General features: G+C 44.1%; 1 protein-coding gene across 1 annotated transcript in view; it reads left to right on the forward strand.

Moving 5' to 3' along the window:
* The window catches only part of ADAMTS19 (ADAM metallopeptidase with thrombospondin type 1 motif 19), a 1,193,695-nt gene that overhangs the window by 983,919 nt on the left and 186,192 nt on the right, over window positions 1-23,584 (forward strand). The gene's annotated exons all lie outside the window — the stretch shown is intronic.

The following is a 23,584-nucleotide window of genomic DNA, read 5'->3' on the forward strand; positions in this document are numbered from 1 at the left end:
ATGATAATCATGAATAACACCCTGAAAACCTCTGTTCAAAGGAAATATAGTATTATATGTCCTGAGAAAAAAACATGGTAACCTACTCCAGTCAATGTTTGCTACCTTTCATGAGACCTTCACCTTGACTGCATTCACAGCTCGGACATCTAATATGATACCTGAATCTAAAGGCATCTAAGTGAAAATCTATTATGTAGAATACCTAGGGATGCCAACCTAAGTTTTCTATCATCTCTGAAAAGAAAATCAGGCTTCCTTCAAGTTTAAGAGGGGATCAGAGTGGGCTCAAACCTCTTTCAGTTGACTTTCCTCTAATATTACCTCAAGTCTTGCCCACACACCAAGAAATGATGGGTGTGTTTGCTCATTTTAAAAGCCTTTTAAACTGTGTCGTCTAGTTGTGAGATTAATATTCTACAGTTCTCAGAGGAGAGTTTGAAAAGCTTCAACATTTCAACCCAGGGGTGTAACACCCCTTTCAGCCCATATGGGTCATGAGGGACCCACCCCTAAAGGGCTCCACAATCCTTCAGGGCGCCCCCATTTAGGCCAAGGTCAATAAATATCAGTGAGATATAGGAGACTCAGGGGCCCTATATCACATTGTGCAGGAGGGGGCATCACTTTGCTTTACACCACTGTTTCAACCTCATCCTATGTCCATTTTTTCATGCAAACCTAAAAGACAGCCATCATCCTGAACCTAAATGATGCAAAAGGTGTTACTCTCAGACCATCAGTTAGTTTTGCATATGGGTTATGTGTAATCATCACTCTTGTGCAGGATTTAGAACCCTTGAGGTTTTCGACAAGAAATGTAAAAGTATAATTGTCTTATTACCTTGCTTTCAAACTTAAATTCAGCCCAATGTAAGACGTGTGTTTGTGTAAGACTGTCTTTATCACCCCAAAGAATACATCCTCTGGTGTAATAGAAAATGCCTTTCCAAGGTGGACAATATGCTATCCATGCAAATGGCTTGGGGGGGAAAAGTTAGGTTTTTCCAAGGGATGCTCCATACCGGAAACATCCGGTGGATTCTCTTGATTCCTGTACTTGGCAAGCAATTGCTTGCCAGGTGCACAGGCAGCTTGGCCAGTAGCACATAAACATGACTGATCTAGGGAAGTAAACCCCACTTCTGCTGGGATGAGATTTCTCTGTTGCCAGATACAAAATCATCACATGGCAGCTCACAAGGGCCAGCATGCTTTACTTGTGCACATAACTCTATCTGAGATCAGAGTTAGCCTTTTCATGGTGCAATGAAGATGAACATTCACACTCATGCATGTCTCTTCTCCTGTTTTTCCTGGAGCTCTTTTTACTGCCTGGGAATAACAAAGGTCCCCTTGCAGATCTATAAGTTGGTGCATAGGCAGGTTATTTAGTGAATGTCCAACCTAGCTTTCTTTTTGCATTTTGTTTGAAGAAATTAGCCTTCTTATCATGGAATCATTCCTTTCTCCCATGGTAAATCACATGACGAGGATACCACAAACAAACCCTCTGCTACACATTGTATTCCTAACCGGACACAAACTATAACTATCAATCCCCACAAGACCTGCCAAAAACATAGTGGCCCATTATGATATCGGCGGATCGCTACAGCTGGGCTGGCGGCGGCGATCCGCCCACCATGTCCCTGGGTCACCCCCTGCCATATTAGTATGGCGAGGGGCACCGCTGCGGATGGAAAGACCGTCAACCGCTTTTCCGCCGATCAGATTGCCGGCCGGGCGGAAAAGGGACACAATATGATGACGGTGCCTTGCATTTGGGGGTACATATGGTACCCCCCTACATTGGCATGCACAAGGCACAACATGCATTTTTTACATTGCGGCAGGTGCTGCTTACAGCACCGCCCGCCGCAATGTAAAAAATGCGGGATGCGACCACCAGGGTCGCGGTCGCAACCTGATTGGCATGGCGGGACGGCCGCACCTGGCGGGCGTTCGCGTTTGCCGTTGCGGTGGCGGGCCGCATAGTAATAGGCCCCATAGTCTTTTTTCTGCAGATCAAAAAAAATGAGGTTGCAATGCTTCCTGACTCACCATGGCGTAATAGCTGTGTGACAAACCTGCTCAAGCACCAAATTAGACCAAGTGAGCCATCCGAATCCAATATAAAGGCCATATAACTGCATCTCCCTCCGTTGCAAAGCAAAATGCCACTGTTGCACCCCTGTTCCCTACAATGAAATAGCGAGGGCCACCACCCTACTGACATTGCAAAAACCACACCACTAATAGGGAAGGAGACAAAACTGAAACTGGAACGTATAACTCCAAGAGCAGTCTAAAGAGGTGCCTTATCATCCCCCATAAATTGCGAGCTTGCACATGAGTTGCAACATAGGGATGTGTGAAAGTTGACAATTGTTTAAGCAAAAACTGGTGACATATTAAGATGTTGTTGAAATTTAAAATGTGGTTTGTCTGTGACGTGACATTGCAAAATTTGCTGCCATACTGTAGACAATGATGAACCTTTTTATAAAGTTGACTCAACACAGAGTGATAAAGTAATGACCTCAAGGAAGATAATGATTGTTATGTATTAATAGTAAGTTAACAGTAAAACCTGACCTGGGGTATCTTTTTGTGTGTGAATATTTGTATTTAAAAGCATACCCTTGATTCAGGATGTCAAATTATGTGTGTCATTCTCCCGAGAATTTGTTGTAGATGTAAATTTTTACATACCTCATTCTGTGCAAGATCATTATTTGTTGTAAGTTCTCAAAGTTATTTTCAATTTTGAGGCATTATTTGTTTTTATCGAAATTATATTTGGACTTTTCCAGGTTTTTCAAAGAAGATAATTGATTTCTGAGAGAATGCTGGGATTATTCCAAATAGGAAAGTGTGTTACTTTGACATAGAGGTGGGCAAACTTCCCAAGTAGTAAGCGAATCACAAAAATGTCATTCATTTTCTTTTTTTACATCCATACGGCTGAAGTGGGGTTGATCTGATCCATAGTAGACAGACAATTAAACAAAACGCACTTTGTGGGGTAGGGCAGTATATTTATTTTAATGTCAACTCCATTAAGGTAAATATGTTGCCCAGGCCTTTGACACTGCCCTTCAAAGTAACTTTCACAGCAGGGAAGTCAGTGTGCACTGTCTGCCTGCAGGGTCCTTCAGGCAGGCGGGCAGACACTACAAACAAGCTTCCCTGAACAGCATAGCCAGGGGGCAGGCATTTCAAATAACTTAATGTAATTACCCTTAATTTAATTACAGTGGTTGACCTCTGACAGTGCCAGACACCACCAGCATTCCCTATTTCTTGCATTCTATTAATGCCTGGAATGAGGAATTCCTGTTTTGCAAGGCATTACCCCTGCATTACTCCCTTTTTAAGTCCTGGGCAAGCAGATGCAAAATAGGCGCAATTGCCCAAAGTTTATCATCCACTGACCATGAATGGGAAAAAGGGGATTTTGTCCATCTCCAGTTTGAACTAGTTAAATCCTATAATTTTCAAACTTGTTTTGAAGGCATGTGAGGCAAATCTCATACATTTCTACATAAATATATTTAGACTTTAAATAGCCCCTTAAAAGAAAGATTGATAACAGACATTTCTTTAGCACTTTTTTCAATATGATTGATAATGGTTGTGAGAAAATCCTCCTTTTTGCGCAGACACCCCTTCTCTTGTGCTAGATTGTATTACACGTTTTTCCTACTGTGCACACCAGGACAGTGCTGACCTGTGTTGAGTGTATTCGCTCTGTCCCTTAAAAACATGGTGAATTGGTATACACTTAATTGGCATATTTAACATACTTATAAGTCCCTAGTATATGGTTCAATGGTTCAAAGTGTACACAGGGTCTGTAGGTTAAATGTGACTAGTGGACAGCAGCACCCATTGGGTCACTGTTAGAAATTGGGTTTCTGGTTGGTAGAGGTATGCACCCTGTCCAAGCAGGAATCACAATCCTAATCAGTGTAAGTCAGATGCACACTATAAATTAACCTGTGCTCACACGGTGGTAACTTGGCACACAGCAGGCAGCCTTAACTTAAGAGTCAATGTGTAATGCATTTCAAACAGTAACACAGTGGAAACACCACAAAAAGACTCCACACCAGTTTTAAAAGAATAGATGTATGACTTTATAAATAAAACAAGATTAAAATTTCAAAAATCCAATAAGTAGAAGTCAAGATATGCATTTTTAAAGAATAAAAGTGAAAAGCAATAAGCGCTTATGGGGTTTTTTAGTCATGCGGTACCAGGGCAAAGTCAAGAGTTCAAGTCAACCACGATGGAGTGCGGGCTGGATACAGGAGCCACATAAGGCCCATTGAACAAAGGTACCTTGATCCTGGTCACAACAGCAAGATGGGGGGTGCAGGTGAGCGATGTGTCGGTGTCGATCCCACAGGCTAGGTGATGCATCGATTTTCTCCACACAATGATGATGCGCCGGTTCCAAAGACAAAGCGCCAGTTCCAAGATGTGTTGGTGCGAAAGCTGATTTTCTGGGTATCTCCACACAATCCAGGGGATGCCTTGATCGTCTCTGCCTGCGGTGGCAGAAATACAGTGGTTCCAATGCATCAGTTCTGATGGCGATGCGCTGGTTCCAAGTGCGATGTCCGGTTCTGTTCCTGCAACAACGGTGATGCATCAATTCTCCTTTACGTAGCAAAAGATGCATCAGTTTCACTGAATCAAGCACCTGGATCCACTTACAATGACCAGGCACAGGAGCTGAGTATAACACTTTGATATCCCAGAGTCTTAAAACAGGTGGCAAACCAGCATGCCCTTGGAGATCATTCTGGGATCCAGTTGAAGATTCTAGAGTGGCAGTCTCTGTAGCAGCACAGCAGTCCTTCCACCTTGCAGATATTCTTCACAAGCCTAGTAGTGTCGGATTTGGTGGTGTCAGAGACCCAGTACTTATACCCAGTTGTGCCTCTGAAGTGGAGGTGACTTCAGAGAGGGACTTGAAAGCGCACAGAGTTCCTCCATCCCAGCTCTGGCTTCAGCCTGACTACAGGGGGCTATGCAGACCTTTGTGTGTGGACAGGACACAGCCTATTCAGGTGCAGGTGTCAGCTCCTCCCTCCCATCCAACCCAGCATGACCCATCAGGATAAGGATGGCACTCAGTCAAAACTAAGCTCTCTTTGCGTAAATGTCTAGAGGGAATATACAAAGTGCAGCTTTCGCCCACCCCAGACTTGTGTTGGAGACAGGCAGCAGGCATACAGGCTAAGAGCAGAAAAATGCCCTCTTTCTAAAAGTAAAAGACACACAATTGATGGACGGAATGCTGAACAAATCAAAGCATTCACCCCCAGTCAAGAGATCCGGGTTAAATCCATCACTGTTTTGCTCACCAAGCCACCCCAGCTTAAACCTGGCCCTTAGCAAATCAGCCTTAACCCTGTGCCTCATGGGAACAGTCCAGCCCTAACTGCCAAGCCAGGTCCTCTCTGGACTGGAAACAAGCATCCTAGGACCGGTTTCGGGCTTTCAGCCCTCATCAGCCAGGATAGCTTGATTCCAGTGGCACAGTGAGCCCGGGACCCACGTCTGGGCACACTCAGCTCACTTAGGCGAGAAAGAAAAAGACACACAATTGATGGACAGAATGCTAAACAAATCTAAGCATTCACCCCCAGTCAAGAGATCTGGGTTAAAGCCATCATTCTTTTTCTCACCATGTCACCCCAGTTTAGACCTGGCCATATGCAAATCAGACTTGACCCAGTGCCTCATGGGAACAGTCCAGCCCGAACGGCCAAGCCAGGTCCTCCCTGGACCGGAAACAAGCATCCCAGGACAGGTTTCGAGCTTTCAGCCCTCATCAGCCAGGATAGCTTGATTCCAGTGGCACAGTGAGCCCTGGACCCACGTCTGGGCATGCCCGGCGTGGGTCACCTGCTCTCCATGCCACTGGAGTCAAGCTATCCTGGCTGATGAGGGCTGAAAGCCCGAAACCGGACCTAGGATGCTTGTATCCAGTCCAGGGCGGATCTGGCCTGACAGTTCGGGCTGGACTGTTCCCATTGGGCGCTGGGTCAAGACTGATTTGCATATGGCTGGGTCCAAACTGGAATGGCATGGTGAGCAAATAAACAATGGATTTAGGCCCAGATCTCTGGACTGGGGTGAATGTATGACATTGTTCTGCATCCTGTCCATCATTTGTTCTTTTTGCATCTTTCTACAAGTGGCATTTTTAAATAGGGTAATAATAAATTGGACTTTAGCAGTACAGAGGGTTTGTCATTATCATTCCAGTGATACGAAACATGACAGAGCTACTCCTTCTCAATCAGGAATTACAACTTTTAAGTCTAATATGGAGTTTACACTGTTAACCTATGAGAGGGATAGGCCACACAGCGTTGAAAAATGAATGTGGATGTTTTTCATTAGCAGGACATCCAAAACCTAAAAGTACATGTCCGACCTTTTGATTGCACAGCAACCTGCTTCATGGGCTGTCTAGGGTTTACCTTAGGGGTGACTTATATGTGATAAAAGGAAAGTTTAAGATTTGGCAAGGGGTTTTCAATGCCAAGTCTACATTGCAGTGTAAACTGCACACATAGGCACTGTAGTGCCATGCCTGAGACATGTTTCAAAGGCTACTTGTGTGAGTGGCGTAATTAGTGCTGCCGACCCACTAGTAGCATATAATTTGCAAACCCTGGGCACATATAGTGCACTTACTAGGGACTTAAAGGTAATTTAAATGTGTCAATTGTAGCCAGGTCAATGTTACTATGTTTAGAGGAGAACGCAGACGCACTGTAGCACTGGCTAGCAGTCCTAAAGTCAACAAAGCGAGTTCAGAAAAAGAGGAGGTGGAAGGCAAAACATTTGGGGCGACCCTTAAAAGAGGCCATATTACAATTGTCACCCACTACAGTGACAGATCAAACATGACCAAAGGCCTGGCATTTACCCTGATTTGGCAGTCTAAAAATGCAGATTTGACCCCATATGACAGGATTAAAACTTCCATTTAAATATTATTATTACCCTAAAGTAGGCCTTACTGTCTGAAGGGCAGGACGTGTGGTACTTAAAAGTAGTACATATAAAGTTTTAATGTTAAACATGTTCTTACAGTGCAAAGGACCCAAAAACCAATTTCACTGTAGCAAGTTTGGCTGTTCCATAAGAAAGCATTGGGATACAATACTAAAAGTAATAATGTTATCTCTGACTATGACACAGCTACAACTTTCATTCTTGTACTTTTTGAAATACTCACTGGTGAAGTCCGATTTGTAAATACTATTTTGGAAAAGGTTTTTTTTATAAAGCTATGTTTTTGCTTCCTAAAGCTTCTGGAGATGCATATTTCATGAGTTTCATCTGTTACGTGGCAGCTGAATAGCCCCTTGGTGGGAAACCTTTCCCAGAGCAGAACAAAGGCCTTAGATGTGGGGAGGTGTTCTGTTCATCTTGCAAGAAAAGCATTTGGGCTGTGCCTAGGGACTTGATTAACTTCAAAGAGGCCTACCGTGTCACAGGGTAATGTTAGCTGATAACTTAGGAAGACCCTTCTTTGTACCTCCAGTCAGGAAGACACCAATATCAGTGGGAGAGGAGCTGCCCCCAAGAACTGAATTGAAGTGATCAAAGAGGAGGGATTGATTATTTTCGTGGCCACATCTGTGGCATTGCGTACAGGCTCTACACAAGGGGAAACGTATTTCACCATCTTGGATTTGGGCAGAGGGAGGCACTGGGGATTGCTTGCTTAGGGCACACAGAAACTGCTGCAAATGTGTTTAGGGTTACTCCTGTGAACATTTTCCCTACTGGTCAGGAAGGGGCCAGGAGTCTCTTCCACCCATATGTTAGAGCCACTCATAAAAGAAGCACCCCGGGGAACCTAATTCAGAACTCTACTGAACATGCATAAGACAGAAGAAGGAAGGCACCTGTTTTTAGACTTGTGATGAGACCTGAAAGGCTGGACCTGCTTCCACTTGTACCTCAGGGCAAAGAAAAGAACTCCAAGGGTCAGTTGGCTGACCCCTCATTTAGCTACAGGGCTACAAAAACCTGCAAGAAGTCCAGCTGACCAGTTTCACCTTGACCTACCCTGGACTCTGCTGGTTGCTTCTGCTAGAGTGATTCTTGACCCACCAAGTGCTGTGCATAAATCCTAGGGCTCCTGGCTGTGTCAAAGGTTACTCCTTGTAATATTTTGAAAAACCTAGGTCTTAGAAACATTTTGTCTTAAATGACCTCTGGAGGAACAGGACAAACCCGTCAAGTCAGTCTATCAAAGGTGTGTTGCCACTGGGCCCAAGATTTAGGTTGCTCCTGGTCAGAGAATTCCGCAGCAGCAAATCTGTTTCAGCAGGAAATCATTGGAAGGGTCGCAGTAGTAATTTATTTGATCTATTAATGATCTTTCACATTAAAACGCAATCATACACACATTCTTAGACACATTTTACAATAATGTAAAATATCCATAAACATTTAAAAAGAATAAAAACATCTCATAGTTCATCATAACAGCTATAAAAACAGTCACATTAGTTCCAAAAAGCATAATCGCTATAGAGTTCTATTAAGTTACTAAAATCTTAATCCTAAAGTTATTGAGAGGGTATTTAGCCTCTTGGAGGCCTGTTTGTCCACAGCTTGCAGCCTTGTCCCCCCGGAGGAATCCAATCTCCCAAAATGTGACTGAGTCCAAACTTAGGAATCCTTACTGGGTGAAGGTGCCAATGGTTTCAAGTGAAAATGGACATTCCTTGGGTGAAATTGAGCTCTGAGTTTTCAAGTCACAAATCAGCTGCTTTGCTTGGACCTAGTAGTATGGTTATCTGGCCTCAAGGTGCCCTTCTCAGCCACATCCTGCTGCCTTACCTCGCTGAGGATTTTAGACTTTCAGACTAAGTTGTAAGGTAAAACATCCACCCAGGTCACACCTAATTTCTGTGTCCGACTCGCATTGCAGTCAGCCTTAAATCGCACAAAATTACTCATTTTTGAAGTTAGCTATCTGCTCTGTTCTGTAACGGCCAGGGTTGGAAGTTAGGTTTAAATTACTGAAACCTTTTACTAGATCTAAGTACATAATAACATCATTAGTGGATTCCCATCCACCAAAACTAATAATCCACTTTCTCACAATGGTAATTTTTTCATCACTTGTTTTCAAATATAAACACTTTTGGGGTGTCATATGTATCACGTTTGAACCATAGGCTAGTTTAACGGATAGTAAGAGTGTACTCTCTTACATTTTGAAAAACAATTCCTTGAAATCTTCAGTTTGTTCAGTAAAATCAGTAAATATATTTTTGGTAACAAATAAGGCTTTTGGACGAATTTACCTTTTGCAAATACTAAATGCCTTAAACTACAACAACCACAGTTAATCTCAACAAACAAGAAGACCACACTGCAGTAGCGCACTGTGCATATGCACAATGAAGGTGGAAAACAAAATGATGGCTCCTGCCCACCAAGTCCTGCTTTCTAAATTCAGGGCCAAATGCAGTAGCCCAGTGCAGCAATTATCAGATTATAATTCCAGCCCCCTGATATACGTCCTTAAAAAAATATTTGTCCAGAGATTTTCATTTTTGATTTGTAATTATTAGAGAAGCAATTTAGCTTGCGTATACATTGCTGATCCGGGCCGAATTTTTCTGGATGACATTTTTAAAAATAGCAGATGAAGTTGATGGGCTGATGAAATATTTCAGGAACCATAAGAACTATACTACATTCTGGTGTGTAAACATAGGTTTTGGAGGTCAGGTAGTCTTATAGAGACAAAACATACCTCATCAGAGCAACCCTTCTGCCATTTTCCAAAATGGTGACTATAACAGAGGAAGAAGAGACATATATAGAAATGAAACAAATAATAATGTTTTTTCATCCTTTTATGTATACACCAATCAATGTTTATGATCTGAAAATGAAAAAAACAAAACATTTTCATATTTCACTTTATTTGTTTCGGCAATTGCTTGTAGTTCATTTACAGAATGTTGAACATTTGAGAAGAGCAGAAAGACAGGGACATCTCTTTGTGGCACAGGTTTTGCAAGTTCATATACTTGTAAGTTCTGTTGGTAGAGGCTTTAGAAACTTCTTAGGTTTTAGCACCCTATCAATATCTTCCCAACCAAATTCAGTCTTAGATTTCTCTACATAAGCATGATTTACATATCTTCTGATCAAGTAGAACACTATTTTAATATGTCCACGCACAGAATATGACATAAGTGGAAGTTCCTTTAACTGGACTGATCTCTTGAGATTCAGAACTCATTTTCCACACATGCAGAAGGTATTTTTCTATGTCTTCTTCTGCCTCAGCAAGTCCTTTTAGAAATGTCACAGGTTCAGGAATTTAAAGCTCCAAGCTTTGTTCCAATTTTGCTCATAGTGTCATCAACTGTAAGAATATGTGCCTTCATAAGAACACTGGGCATCTTTAGGTCAAGTTTCTTGTATAGAATATGAAGCGGGATTACATGTCTTTTCTCACCTGCACCATAACGTATCAATAACTCTGACAATCCTTGACTTATGAACATTGCAACAAATCTAAGTAGCACAATAATAACATCTATGTCATTTGACATTACGTGACTTGATTGAAATCATTTCGAACAGCCCACTCAACACTTGGCACAACTCGAAGGTCAGCTTCCTCAAATTTGCTCTTAAGTTCTTGAACAATATGCCCCGTACCTTTTGAACATATCTCTGCAGGCACCAACTCCTGATTGACAATCATTCCACTTGCAATGATTGGGAATTCAATGTTCACTGAAGCATAAGCATTGATTTGGTGAGTTAGCATATCCAAGTTCATCTTCTTTGATGTTGATGACCATAATTTAACAAGCTTTACAAGTATAGGTGTCAAATATTTGATGCAGGCAAGGTCAATTTTTCAACTTGCAGACAATCGTCTGATTCTCTCACATTCTTTGACAAATAGTTCAAGAAAACTGTCAAAGACAATGTGCAGTTCTTGCAAGATGCACACTGAGTTTGATATCTGTAGAACAGTCTGAATGACCTCACCAAAGTTTTGCATGGATGAAATCTTGACCATTTGCAATTGTGATATATAATTCACTTCAACAGCAGTGTTCCATAAGAACACCATTTCAAATTGAAATTCTTTAGGTGAAAGATTCTTGTTGAGCTCTTGTACGAGTTTGTGTTGCACTGGCTTGGTTGCAGTATCTCCATCAAATCATGCTTTTGTTGGAAGAAGATCATGTGACAGAATGTCATTGATAAATTCACCCCTTTCTTTTGCTAAATCCATCTCTCTAGGTGCTTGCGAAAGTTGTTTTTTTGTAACATGTTTTGTAGTGGCTGGTTGGATGAAACTCTTATTGAAGCAATTAAAGCGTGGATGTTTAGCTATAGTGATTATGTCAAACAGCTTTTTCTCTTTCAATACAAATCTGTCCTGCTTTAGTTCTGTGTATAGTTTTCGAACCATGTTATAGGACATCTAGTAGAAGTGTCTTTTTGTTGTTATCCACATATTGTTTGGTCACAAAATTGTGTAGTCACACAGGCTCATTCATTTCAAAGGCTCATTAATTTCAAAGCGGTATTCTTGCTGCTTCATTAAATGAAGTAGGTTGTCAACTTGTTTATTAAAACATTCCCCTCTCCCACAAGTTTGTGGTGAGGAACAGGTTCAAGATGGTCTAATTATTTTGAATTTGTCATCTCTGAAAACATTGCACATAGAAAGAAAGTCATGGTAAATTAGCTGCCATTGAGCAACATATTTACTTATAGGTGTCCGTTGGAGCTTTCCTGTGATCTCTGGATTGTCTGTTCCAGTTTCAGATCTGGAGCCACAGCATTGAACATTTACTATCTGTCTTTCACTCCAAATGTATTTGGATGAAATTTCTGTAGAGGTATGGTTTTTCCACCTCTAGCTTCTTCACTCTTTACAATACCAGTACCCAAATCTCAGGTAGTTTATGCAATCGAATTAGCAAAACATAGTATTCAGTGACTCCACAGTCTTCACATGCAGCACACAACCACCTTCCCGATCAGCATGTACCAAGTTTTTCACTACAGCTATCAAGTGTAAAACATTTCCCCAGTACCTGCAAAGTTCAGATGTTTCTTCACATTCTTTGAAAAACTCTACAAACTTGGTTTTCAGGTGTTCTGATTTTGCGTGTATTGAACATTGCCTGGCTTCGCATTATGCCTTTTGATTGAAGTGCCCCCTCTGTCTTGTTCACTTCTGAGATACGATATGCAAAACCTAATTTGTCATTCTTGTTCCAGAAAGCATTCCAACGCAATGTAGTGAATGAACATAATGAGTTCCACTCAATATTAACTGGACAGATTTGCTTCCAAAGCTTTCAAACTCAATAAGTACATTGTCTATGCCACATCCACTGAGAACTTCCTGCACACCACAACATAACTTTTGCCATGTGGATAACGCCCATCATTGGACAATGATCATCAAATTCTACTGGTTTGCTTATCAAAATGTCAGCTATAATACGGAAAACACCTGCATCGCAGAAAAATGGTGGGATAGGCTGGTCTTCAAGCTGAGCATGCACATTTTGGAAATGTGCTAGAGGTGTGTATATTGTTGTGTAGTTTGTGAGTGGAGATGGTATTACTGGTAAAAACCCAACCTTCTTCAGTGGAATGGTATTCTGGGAAATCAGAGCATGAATTCCAGCCAATGGAGGAACTGGCTTTTTTCAACCTTCTGTCCTCACCGAATAAGCAATATGATACATTAAGTTAAATCAGCTTTGCAGACCACAGCATTAGAGAGAAGAATATATATGTCCTCGGCCACTTTTAAACTTTCTGGTAGAATGGGACATGTTGATAGCTTTTTGTGATTTTGCACACATTAGTAAGGCAGTTGGGATATAAGTTTGCAGCTTTGTTTGTTTTTGCCTGCAGCTGACACAACGTGTTTTCCAGAAGCCCCTTCAGTGGTACAATCTTGATAAAGCACCATGGAAGTATCATGTGTGCTGGAGGTTCCAGGCAAAGAAGAACTGTGTTCAAAATCAAAATTATTAAGAGCAGCAATTGTAAATCCTTTCCTGGTAAAGTGACTTGGAAGTGGTGTGCTGTCGGATTCCCAAGATTTTCCCGCGTGAGCTGCTAACAAGTTCCTGCTCCATAATATGTCATTATAGCTTGTTGATACACTAGTCCTATTAATTTAAGTGAGTAGCTCTTTACTTTTGCACTTGCCATAGACTGGGCGAGCAGTCATCTTGTGTAGCAGAGTTTTCTTTTTGCCATAATGTCAAGTAACGTAAATCATAAAACATGATTTGGAAAAGACAGTACATTTACAGAGCATAAGCCTGTTGGTTCATGAGATTTTCTTCCCTTATAGCTTCAAAGACATCATCAATGTGGTCAGCTTCTGTTCCAAACTCAAGAACTTTAGTTTGTAACAGTTTTGCTTCGCTGATATTAAACAATAATGTAAAAAATGTTAAGGCAACATCAGCCATTCTTGTTGACTCCCATCATTTGTGGAGCCCTGGGGCATCACAAAATTTGTCATTATGTATAAAATCGAAATCTTTCAGGACATTTCTTAAAATGGTTCCTGCGGATTTTACTGAATCTTGTGATCTTATTTTGGCAGCAAGAACTTCAGGTGTCAAATTAGAGGAAACACCATAAGTGGCTGATTCTTTTTATTAGACTGACAAAAACAAAACCTAATTTGGGGGCATATCAACAAGGGCTTTATCTCTGCTTTTTTGGCTTTAAAAGCCAAAAAAGGAGAGAAAAAACTAGTGCCCTATCTACAACAGGGTGCTAACATGCAAATTTGCATGTTAGCACCCTTTTACTCTACGCTTCCCCTTGCATCTCTAATGAGATGCAAAGGGGGCGTTCCAGAGTAAAATATTAGGAGAAATGTCGCTAAGCGACATTTCTCCTATTATCAAGAATGTCGCTAACCCTGTTAGAGACAAAAAAAGCAGCGCTAACCGCGGTTAACGCTGCTTTTTTACGTCTGGTATTTTTCAGACTTAGCCATGATATCCTATGGAAGAAGGATATCATGGCTAAGTTTGCCTGTCCCTATCAACAAGGTAACATGAGATTATCGCTGGGTTTCCAGCGACAATCCCACGTTAGCCTGTTAGCGTGAGGATTTTTATCGCAATTGAGATAAGCGTTGCTAATAGCACGCTATCTCAGCGATAAAAATTCACGCTAGCCGGCGATAATTATCCTAGCGCTAAGTGCACTTAGAGATAATTATCACCGGTTGTTGTTGATATGCCCCTAGGTTTTTCAAAGAGTGCTCACTTAACTGAAGGATGCCAGTTACGTTGCTGCAGGTAGATCATTGTACATTCATATTTTCGAATGTATGCACGCATACAGTTCGGCTTGGCATATACAAATCCACTGCAAATACATTCACCTCACTGTTTAGATCAGCTATGTGGCTTAAAACTTCATCTTGGAAGAAAGTAGCTGCAGATAAAAACATATTTGCATACTCTGTACTTTGTTCTTTCGTCAATCCCTTTTGCCCTTTTTCTGGCTAAACCAAAGATAACATATTGAAGATCTTCTGCTTTCTGATCATTTGTTGGAGGTGGACGAGGAGTAATCCATCGATCTTCTAAGTGGATGGGAATTGGGTTTGGTTGTCATCGCTTTCTCAGAAGACTCAGACCCTTGTGATTTTCTGTTTTCTGCTATTTTTTAAATGTTTTTTTCCAGGCTTTTTTCCATTGTATGCGACTTGTAGCACTTGTTGATAAAATATTTAATCCTCTTCACCCATCAATTTCAATCTTTTGTGAACTTGTCTTGTCGTATTTCTGCATAGTCTCGAACTCCCGTCTGTCCAGCTGCAGTTGATGTTAGCTTTTCTTTCGGATTAGTTTGGAATATGACACATTTTTCTTTGTTGAAGGAGTCCCCAGATGTTGTAGTTAGCAACACTCTGAGGTAAAGATCCTCTGCTACCACCTACTTCACTCATGTTTATGAATTTGAATCAACAGAAAACCTGAATCAAAAACAATATTAAAACAAATTACCAATATGAAGGCTGACACGCATCGGGCATGTGTACAAGGAGTTAACACCACCGTAGCAGCAATTTTTGGACGTTACAACTTTTTTTTTTTATCGCCGTATTTACAAGTTACCACTAAACACAGTTAGCGGCAGTTTTCAGGCGGAAACGTAAATTTTGAGGATTACCACTTCTGTTAGTGGGACTTACCGAAAATGAGATGCAAGGTAGGTGTTCCTGTGCAAAAACTGCTGCTAACCCCACTTTGCGATATTTACAAGGAATTCCTTGCATGGTGCAAAACTAAAAAAACTGCCTATAACTCAAGTTAGAGACAGTTTTAAAGACAAGAAAATAGCTGGTCTTAAAAATGGTGCAAACCCTTCGGGCCTCATTTCAGAAGGTTTTGGTGCTAGACAGCGCTGCACGGAATGTTGCTGCCCTGATACAAAACTGCAGGGCAGGAATGTGCACCATCAATAAGATAGAGCGTTTTCCTGGGCCTCATTCATTAAAAGTGTTGCATCGCTGTGACAAAACAGCTTTGCAACACTTTTCATTCCGCCCTTCTTTGCGACACCATGGATACGCTGTATTCACTGTACGGCATTCCATGTTGCAATTAATGACAGATACGTCTGGAATACTGACGTATCTATCATTGCTAAAGTCATGCATTGCTGCAGTTGTGTCACAAGCATGAAGCAACTCCAGCAATGTATGGGGCCAGCCTATCCCTCTGGCTCTGCATAAGGTACTGACGCGACAGTTGTTGCAGTGACATCTGATGGATTTCACTGCGCCACTCCTATGAGGCTTTGTTGCGTGGGAACCCCCACCCTGCATACATCATACCTGATGCAGGTATAATGCGGCACAGTGCTTCACAAGGTTATGCATATGCCTAGATGTGTCCCTTGGCAAATGCGGCGCAACCTGGTGCAAGAATCATGCTGCAAATAAGGAAATTACCCACTGGCCGGGTGAAACTGTCAGAAGGGGCTCATGAATAAGTCCCCCTGTCTTTTTCCCAGTACATTGGCACGCAATGCCTGCCATGCACCAACGCAGGCACCCTTGCGCTATGGTGTAAGGTGACTGTGTTGCCGAGTTGATTGATGTTGTGACTCCATCTCTTTTCGAGACGTCTGCAGGTGGGGCTGGACTAGTGGAGGGCGGGATTGAACCATTTGGCCTTCTTCGAGTGTTGTTTGCCTGGTCTTTTCTTGAGGGTGCCAGGATGATGGCGCAGTTGGAGATCCATCGGTGGAGGTTGCGTGCTGCGGTGTTGGCATCTATAGGCACTGGCGGAGTGGTGGTGCTGAGGGAGTTGATGGGAAGTTCTTTTCTGGCCTTGATCCAGTTGCCGCCGGGCGGCGATGATGGCGATGGAGTCCAGTGGGCATGGGCATGGGAAGGCGTGATGTAACCATTGTAAACATTGATGGTTGGTACAGGAGAGTCCTGTGGTGTGGCTGTAGTTGAAGTTCCCACTGGTGGAGAAGATGGGCTCCAGCCTGTGTCAGGCTATGTGGGTTGGTGTGGTATCTAGCTGCTTGAGTCCGATGTTGGCAAAGTTTCCCAGGAGAGGGGTGGGTTCTGGTCACTGGGGTTGTCCAGGTGGAACTTGAGATCTCCGAGCAGATGCGGCAGAAGATGCGTTTGCAGTTTCGACAGGCGCAGGGTGCGAGAGGATTCAACAATGTTGCCAGATGGCAGGCTTTGTGGTGTCCAGGGGTGATAGCAAGGAGGATGCTAGCGTCGCAGTGGTGGAGTGTCCGAGAGGAAGGGTACTTGGTGCTGGGTGCAGTCCAGGGGTGGACACAGATGGACTTGCCTTTGGTGCACTACTGGTATGCCCGCTGTGCATGGCCACAAGAGACACACAATTGATGGACGGAATGCAGAATAAATCAAAACATTTATCCCAGTCCAGAGATCTGGGTTAAATCAATGTCTTTTGCTCACCATGCCACCCCAATTTAGACATGGTCATATGCAAATCAGTCTTGACCCTGTGCCTGATGGGGGCAGTCCAGCCTGAACTGCCAAGCCAGGTTCTCCCTAGACCAGCAACAAGCATCCTAGGACCGCTTATGTGGTTTCACCCCTCATCAGCCAGGATAGCTTGAATCCAATGGCACAGTGAGCCTGGGAACCACACCTGGGCATACCCCGTGCACTTAGGGCGAGAAAGCAAAAGACACACAATTGATGGATGGAATGCAGAGGAAATCAAAACATTTACCCCCAGTCAAGAGATCTGGGTTAATTCCATCATTATTTTGCTCACCATGCCACCCCAGTTTAGACCTGGCCATATGCAAATCAGTCTTGACCCTCTGCCTCATGGAAACAGTCCAGCCCGAACTGCCAAGCGAGTTCCTCCTTGGACCGGAAACAAGCATCCTAGGACTGGCTTCAGGGTTTCACCCCTCATGAGCCAGGATAGCTTGAATCCAGTGGCACAGTGAGCCCAGGACCCACATCTGGGCATACCCGGAGAACTTAGGGCGAGAAAGCAAGAGACACACAATATATGGACTGAATGCAAGACAAATCAAAACATTCACCCCCAGTCAAGAGATCTGGGTTAATCCAGCATTCTTTTGCTCACCATGCCACCCCAGTTTGGATCTGGCCATATACATATCAGTCTTGACCTTGTGCCTCATGGGAACAGTCCCGCCCGAACTGCCAAGCCAGGTCCTCCCTAGACCGGAAACAAGCATCCTAGGACCGGTTTCAAGGGCGAGAAAGCAAAAGACACACAATTGATGGACGGAATGCAGAGCAAATCAAAATATTCACCCCCAGTCAAGAGATCTGGGTTAAATCCATCATTCTTTGGCTCACAATGCCATCCCAGTTTAGAACTGGCCATATGCAAATCAGTCTTGACCCTGTGCCTCATGGGAACAGTCCAGCCCGAACTGCCAAGCCAGGTCCTCCCTTGACCAGAAACAAGCATCCTAGGGCCCGTTTCGGGGTTTCACCCCTCATCAGCCAGGATAGCTTGAATCCAGTGGCACAGTGATCCCGGGACCCACACCTGGGAATACCTGGTGCACTTAGGGCGAGAAAGCAAAAGACACACAATTGGTGCACGGAAAGCAGAATAAATCAAAACATTCACCCCCTGTCAAGAGATCTGGGTTAAATCCATCATTCTTTTGCTCACCATGCCACACCAGTTTAGACCTGGCCATATGCAAATCAGTCTTAAACCTGTGCCTCATGGGAACAGTCTAGTCCAAACTGCAAAACACAGCGTCCGCCATTAGGTAGTGCTACAGAGGGACTGGCAGTTGGAAGGTGGGAAAGGACACTGGAGGGGGCAGGGACACGGGGGAGCAGGGGTTGTAAATATATATTTTTTAAATTCTTACCTCAAGGCCGGGTCCCACGTCTTCTGTGCTCCTACTCTCCTGAGTCTGCTTCCAGGAAGCAGGCAGCCAGGCTCCCTCCCCTAAGCCAATGCAGCGTTGTGATTGTTCTGGCTCGCCATGACAATGCGTTCAGCCAGGGGCTGGATGGGTGGGCATGTACTCCATGAGTGGGCATGTACTCCATGCAGGCTGTAATGTAGCCAGCATTGCAAACATGGAAGTGCGCATGACTGCTTTGGGCGGCCTGAGAGGGCCGACCAAACAGTAATTGCGCACTTGAGTGGGCATACCACTCTGCCCCTGCCCTGCTCCGTGAGTAGAGCAGAACCACCCACCCTCCCGCCTACAAAGGAAACATATCATGAGTACATCAGAAAGTTATCATCATGTTATGTTTCCTCTTCTTGCACTGCTTGAAAGCAGTGGGGAGACGCTTTTCTGCCATAGCGGATAAGTCGCCACTGGGGGTGCGTCACCCACAGGTGCTAGGCCAGGGCCCGACTTGACCCTCGGGCCTCCTCCACTACCTGTCCCAACTTCTCCTCACCTGGACATTAACACTGTGAAGCAATCCGCTGCGCTCGCTCCAAATCTGTGACTCAGCCAGCAGGAGCCTCAGCCAGGCATGATTTCACAGGCCTGGGTACAGCAGTCACTGCCAAGTCCGCAGGGGAACCTCTGATGCAGGTGATGCAACAGGGCCCCCTTAGGCATGTAGTTGTAGCGCTTCCACCACCCAAGTTCACCGCAGCTCAGCGGCCTCACCCTCCACAGCATCCGGCCAGCGCAACATCATCCTGTCTGTGATGCAGAGAGGCGCGGCCCACCATTGTTAAACTCCTCCTTGCACCCCGGTGTAGTGGTGGAGCATGGTATGCGATGCAGACCTCCGTACGTTGGTGCACAGGAGCACCTCTACCAATCACAGCTCCAAGGGGCACCAGGCGTCTTCTCACACAGATCAGCTACATGTCTCCATGCCACCTGGTAGACTTCACCACCAGGTAAGGCCGATCGCCGACATCTTATGGGCAGATTTATGAGCCCCTTGCGCCACTTTTGCGTCACTTTTAACATGGGAAAAGTGACGCAAAAGTGGCGCAAGGGGCTCATAAATCTGCCCCTTAATGTCTACCACCATGGCCCAACAACTCCACAGCACCTCCGCATCCCACTCAGGGTCCCAGACGCAAGCCCAGCGAGGCCTCCGGGCACCGGGGACTGTCCGTGCTTTCAAGGTTTTGAGTGCCATTGTGTTGCAAGGAGTGTGCATTGATAAATGATGCATCACTGGTTTTGCCCAGCGATGCGCTTCTTTTCATGATTGTAGTCCTGAATTTCCTCTTCCCCTTGGACTCTGGCTGGCCATCCTGGCTGCTGGGGAGCTTTGTGGGGCTTGTTGATCTGTGCTGCACTTGGCCCTGGCTGCTCCATTCAGCATTCCATTGGTTGTGTTTCCTATTTTTCATTGGAGGTGGATTTATGCTCTATTTTTGCCTCTAGAGGCAAATAAAGTCACAATGGGTTGACTAACATGAGTTTTTTGGCCGCTAGTGGACCTTTCGGCAGTTTTCGCCTGCTAACCTCAGATTTTGCATCGCCTTCATGATAGTGTTAGCAGCAGTTTTCACCGCGGCTACCTGAAACTATCGCCATGTAGCGACCTATTGTAAATACATCGCTAACAGGGCGACAGTTTTTGGTGATAGGCCACGTGAAAAAAACTGCTGCTAACTAGCGTTAGCGTTAGTCAGCAGCAGTTCTTGTACATGTGCCCCATTGTTACAGAGCTGCCATTTTGGAAAATGATGGAAGGGTTGCTCTGAGAAGTTATTTTCTTTCTCAGTAAGAGTACTTGACCCCCAAACTGTTTTGACACAAAAATGAAGTATATAGGTCTCATGGTTCCTGAAATATTACATCATCACTACAACATATCCACCATGTTTAAAATTGTAATCCAGGAAATTTCAGGCCAGATTAGCAATGTGTACCCAAGCTAAATTACTTCTCCTATGATACAAAAAACAAATCAAAAATTAAAATATCTGGATAAAAATTTTTTATGCAGGTATATCAATGGGCCAGGACTATTTTAAGTGGTGTGAAAGTTCTATACTCAGGTTCTTTTTTTTCCAGCGATAATACCTCTAGGTCCACACTGGAGTAATTTGCAAAATGAACTGACAAAAAAGGGGATCAAGTGGTGGCTTGTATCGAAATGTCTCACCCATTTTCTGCTCAAACCATAAAACCAATATACTCCCATTATCTCATGTGATTTATTAATAATAATTGTGCTCTCGCGTAAAAAGTCCCACAAGGTACCAATAAACTCCGGCCCAAGCAGGCTTCTGAGATGTTGCTGGGATTGATGTATGCAGGAAGTTTGCATGATGTTTGGCGATTGCAGCATCCGGGGGTGCGTGAGAGTACATTTCTCTCCTCTGTCCATGGGACATGGTCCCGCCTGGATTTCTGGCTTGTTACGGAGGCTATTTGCACTTGGGCGGTCAAGGTTAGCCACATGGCTTGGAAACTTTCGGATCATTCTCCTGTGATTCTGGAGCTGCAGATACCCGCGTGCAAGAGACCACCGTTTACATGGCGGCTGCAGCCATCCTCATTAACTGACTCAGTCTTCAGGCACACCGTTGGGGAGGCAATCCACATTTTTTTCTTAGCGAATGAGGGTTCAGTTGACAGTGCTGGCACTATGTGGGAAGCATTTAAAGTGACCATTAGGGTTATATGTATGGGGGTGCAGGCGGGTGTATTGAGAGATCTGAGGTGTAGAATTCGTAAACTAGCTGCGGAAATCTCCACCATAGAACGCAACTATGAGAAATACCCTTCTCCTGCAACATTATCCGCAATCTGTGAGCTAGTAACTGAACATAACGAAACTGTTGACCAAAAGATGGTTCATAGGTCTAGACGTAGCAAGGCTAGATATTATGGTGAGGGCGGTAGGCCCAGCGGCTCGCTTGCTCAGAAGTTGGTGGCTCCGGGTAGTCAGGAGTATATCACAGAGATGCTTGATGATGATGGGACACCTCATTACACTACATCCGCGATCAGTGAAACCATACTCTATTTCTATGCTAGACTCTATGAAAACAAGGCCGTGGTTCAACCGGTGGACGTACATTCCTATCTAGATGACATTGCACTTGGCTTGCAGTCTCAGGACCACAGGGAATACATTACACAACCATTTGATGTAGGGGACGTAAATCTTGTGATCATGTCTCTCCCCACATGTAAGGCTGCGGGTTTGGATGGGCTACCTAGTGAATTTTATAAGGCCTATGTGGATGATCTAGCCCCCAGACTCCTGGAGGTATATGCGGAGGCGTATGACACTGTACGTCTCCCGCCTTCCTTAAGGGAAGCCCTCTTGGTCATGTTGTTGAAGCCTGATAAGGCTGCTAATCGTTGTGATTCTTATAGGCCTCTCTCGATTATTAATATCGATGCTAAGATTTTAGCCAAAATGATTGCTCTCCGATTACAGCCACTTGTCCCCTTGTTGGTGCTCCCTGATCAATCAGGGTTTGTGTCTGCCAGATCAACCACACATAATTTGCGCACGCTTTTTGCCACTCTACATTACTTTGACTCAGACTTTCAGGCAGTAGCATTTTGCTTGATGCAACAAAAGCATTTGATTCTCTTCAGTGGGACTATATGTTCACTGTACTCATTAGAATGGGCCTTCCTCCTTTTTTCCTTCAGTGGATCAGGGTTCTGTACACTGAGCCCGTAGCCAGAGTACAAGTCAATGGATGGGTGACATCGGCGTTCCCTATTGGCAGGGGTACGTGGGAAGGCTGCCCCCTATCGTCGATGCTGTTCGGCACTGGAGCCTCTCGCCTGCAAACTTCGTCAGCAGCATGCATCAGCTGCATTGCGCTTTAGGCAGAGACCGCTCGTGGTCTCGTTGTACGCCGACGACATGTTATTATATGTGCACGAGCCTGCCACTTATCTTTCGGAGTTGCTCCGTGAATATGATACATTTGAAGGGTACTCCGGATTAGGGATCAACTGGACTAAGTCGTCATTGTTTCCACTGATGGCTGGCACATGTGAGGTTGAACTGGACTTCCCTTTGACCTGGACCCGGGGAAATACCTGGGAATATGGCTACATAGGCACCCTGAGCAGGTGATTGCTATGAACTATGGTCACACTATCACACAAATTACTGATAAGGCCGAGAGATGGGCTCGATTGCCTCTGTCGCTTGCTGACCGCATTGCGGTGACAAACATTTCTATCCTACGCAAATTACTATATTTGTGAATATTCCTATCTGTCTGAATATCTCTCTCTTTAAGGTGCTACAGTCAGCCCTATTGTCGTTTATCTGGGGGAGTAAGAAACCGAGATGCAGCTGGGCTGTTCTTGTGCAGCCATTTGACTGTGGTGGTTTTGAGGCACAAGATATGCATTTATACTATCTGTGTGCACAGGCGCAGTTTGCGCATTATTGGTTTTTTCCACAGTGGTTTCAGCCACATACGGCGATTGAGGCAGATGCGATACTTCCTCTGCTACTTGTCGCTGCAGCACTTTTAGGGAATTTGGGCTGCGGGACACTGCATGTTGTGTGAGGTGCGGGCAGGCCAGCGCCAACTTTATGCACCTTGCGTGGCAGTGTGCAGGGATAGCTGCATTCTAGGTCAAGGTTACAACTGTGCTTTCGGGTGTTTTATTGGAACGCGTGAGATGTGTACCAGAAGTATGCCTGCTGGGTAACATGAAGTATCTGAAACCTTGCAACCGGCCATTGGTCGCTATCTCGACTTTATTGTCCAAGCGAGCTGTAGCGCAGTGTTGGAGTGCAAAGGGCATTCCCACAGTCCGGAAATAGATCCGAGATTTAGGTAACTGTATGGAACAGTTGGAAGCCTATGCTGAGGATCTACCTAAAACACCACAACCCAAGGATTTCTGGGCCCCACTGATGGTGTACTTATTGACTCACCCTGATTTGTAGAATGACTTGCACCCTTTTTGTGTGGCTTACTAATATAATAACCCATGAAACTGTAACTATTTCTATATGCTATCTTATATGTGTGTCTATAATGATTGGAATTCAATAAAGTACCAT

This window comes from Triturus cristatus, chromosome 2_1, assembly GCF_964204655.1.
Source record: "Triturus cristatus chromosome 2_1, aTriCri1.1, whole genome shotgun sequence".
NCBI classification, from domain to species: Eukaryota; Metazoa; Chordata; class Amphibia; order Caudata; family Salamandridae; genus Triturus; species Triturus cristatus.